This window comes from Haemaphysalis longicornis, unplaced genomic scaffold, assembly GCF_048455015.1.
Source record: "Haemaphysalis longicornis isolate Haplotype H1 unplaced genomic scaffold, Haemaphysalis longicornis Haplotype H1 scaffold_6, whole genome shotgun sequence".
In the NCBI taxonomy this organism is placed as follows: Eukaryota; Metazoa; Arthropoda; class Arachnida; order Ixodida; family Ixodidae; genus Haemaphysalis; species Haemaphysalis longicornis.
The window spans coordinates 120,852,830-120,855,869 of NW_027526407.1; the positions used below are offsets into that span (position 1 = coordinate 120,852,830).

Here is a 3,040-nt window from a genome sequence, read left to right on the forward strand (position 1 = left end):
CACACACACCCAAAAAGAAAATAAATAAATAAAGAAAGCAGCAGAGAAGCCCTTCGATCTACCGCAAAGCTCCCAATGGATTGTACCCCCGCATACCCCTTCTATTCTTCTGCGAACACTGAACTCCCCAGTCGGAATTCTTCGAACTATACGGGCTGTTGTTGTTTACGAGCTTTCTCCTTTACACACAGTACAGTAACCTTGCAATTGCACCCCCAAGATGCACCTCTCGGCCCCAAAATTCCCGGAAGCATCCTTTGAGGTCACACGGCACCACCGCAGCCTAGCTTAAACCATTCCCCCACTGTTTCCCCCGACCCTCTCGTAGTCTTCCCTCTTTCTGTCTTTCGATGTCCCGTCGCAATAACCAACCCTCCCTTTCTGTCTCCCTATTTCGCTCTTTTCAACCGACCGTTGTCCCACTTTGCTGTCCACCTTCATGCCCCGCTCGTAACAACCTCCCCCCTCTCTCCAACTCAATCTGGATCTATAAAACAGTGTGCCAGAGGTGAACCCTGATGCCTTGAAAAAGACAAGTCCTCTTTTTGAAACGTTGGCAGAGGTGTGTAGCCGCTACCTTCTCCAATGTAATATTTCTCTCTCTCTCTCTCTCTCTCTCTCTATATATATATATATATATATATATATATATATATATATATTTTATATATATATATATATATATATATATATATATATATATATATATATATATATATATATATATATATATATATATATATATAGCGAATGAGAAAATGGCAAATGTGGGGCGTGAAATAAGAAGACAGAACATTAGGGTTGGCAGTGAGGGAAACCTCGGAAAGCAAAAGGGAGGATGTGGTGGGTCATAGAAACAGATGAAGAAAGAAAGTGGTGAAAAAATGCCCGACGGGTGGGATCCAAACCCACCACCTCCTCAGTTCCGGGGTCTTCTTGACTGCCAACCCTTATTTACTGTCTTATTTCTCCGAGCCCCTCATTTCCCATTTTCTCTTTTGCTACATGCTTAGCGAGGGCCTCCGTTCTGGCAGTCTCGGTGCCAAAGGGAGCTTAAGAGGGTTCAACGCTGGTCGACCACTCTCGACATGTCGTAGATACTCGAGTCACGGCCCGGGGGTTAAAAAGAAGGTCCCCTTCACCCCGAGTAGTCCGAGTGGCGCTGGCTACCACCCCCAAGGGCCGGAAAATAAAAATATCTTGACATATATACCTGAGAAAGTGGTGGGGAAACAGCCCCGCCGGTAGCGTAGTGATTATCGCGCCAGACTGGTGTTCTGGAGGTCGTGGGTTCGAATCCCACTCGGCGGGCGTTTTTTTCACCACTTTGTTTTTACTAAAAATATTCTTCATCTGTTTCTATGACCCTCCACAACCTCTCCTTTGCATTCCGATGCTTTCTTAACTGCCAATCCTTATATATATATATATATATATATATATATATATATATATTTATAATATCAGCAGTATGGGAAAGCACTGGTTGTCTTTCAAGCACCGATACCGCCTGGATGCTTTCGCTCCTTTGCACATAGGATCACCATGAAGCAATGCTACACACCGGACTTTTTGAATCATAATCTTTGCCTTGCAGATTCCTTTCTTCAGCGCTGTCTTCGGAATAAGTCGCGTCTACCCCAGTCTACTTCACGTTGCCCCCCCCCCCCCCCCCACGGCGTACCTTGACTAATCCTGGTGACGGTTTTGGCGACACCGCCGCGGACCCCGATCCCCCATACTCACGCTGTATCCTACCGGGGCTAGGAGTTTTAAGGTGAAGGGTACAAACCACAAACGGTGGCTGTCGGAGCCATGGGCAAGCTCCGGCGGATGGGCTCCCTGTCTGCTTACGAGGCAGAAAGCTCTGGGACCTCTCTCGGCATCAGGGTGAACCGAGCGAAGGATGTACCCCCGTTAATGGCTTTTGTTCTATGCTGCATGGTTCTTTCGAAATTTTATAAATCCACTAATCGGCCCCCCAAATGGGGCCGCACCGAAGCAAACTTTCCCCCATTGCCTGCCCTATCGTTCCAAATACTTGACAACTTCCAACCGGTTCTTTATCGTTGCGTCCAAAGACAATACAGAGCCAGAGACATCTAAATTCGTTTGTCCTAATGGCGAAGTGCATTGAACGTGTAGTAGGAAAACATTACAACGCCAAAAAACTGACCTGAGATGAAATTTTTGTAGAAGTAAACAACGTGGCACAATCAAAACAATTCCTTGAACAAACCCTCATTGGCAACCTGAAACTGAAAGTCGCTCCCCACCGAACGGTAAATACATCACAAGGTGTCATATTCTAATCTGATCTTTGCATCAAAACTGACTCTAGTATCCTCGAGGGCCTGTGTCCAGGGCGTCATTGCCGTAAAGAGGATCACTATTCGTAGAGAAAATCAGGAAATCAAAACCAAACTTGTAGTACTTACCTTTGACCGCAGTACCTTTCCTGAATTTGTGATTGCAGGCTTTCTTCGATGTACCGTCCGACCATATGCACCCAACACACATCGGAGCTTTAAGTGCCGACGTTATAGGGCACAGTACTAAGAACGCCTGGGGGCGTTTAACGTGTGCAAAGATACTAGAGCACGACCACCCCACAGAGAATTGCAACAGCACTTTGATTAAATGTTCGAACTGTAGTGGCCCGCACCTAGCGTACTCAAGGACGTGTGAAACATTCAAACGTTAGAAGAAATTATACAATCCTAAAGTCAACGAGAACATCTCTTACCGAGAAGCACGTAAAAGGCTTAGCGCCTTTGCTTCTGTGAAGTATGCCAACGCAGCTCCCTGGTGGGTGGAGCGGCGTCTTGTCACTGTGGCCACACAGCACTGCAAACCAGACTTGGTGCCGCCCCAGCCCCCCACCGTGCTGCCTAAGGCAGCCCAACCAGCCGACACAACACCTGTGGCACCCGCAAGTGTTGCGTCGGCACGGACGCAAGGAGTGACGGCTCTGCCGTTGGTCCCCTTTTTCCGGCTACCAGACCTCAGGTGGCCATGGATGTAGATGTGGCGGGTCCCT

At 47.5% G+C, this 3,040-nt stretch overlaps 1 non-coding gene across 1 annotated transcript; it reads left to right on the forward strand.

Moving 5' to 3' along the window:
* The first annotated feature begins 1,238 nt into the window (after positions 1 to 1,238).
* On the forward strand, positions 1,239 to 1,311 carry Trnat-ggu (transfer RNA threonine (anticodon GGU)). Its single transcript has one exon. It is a non-coding gene; the product is annotated as a tRNA-Thr (tRNA).
* Positions 1,312 to 3,040: the final 1,729 nt, after the last annotated feature.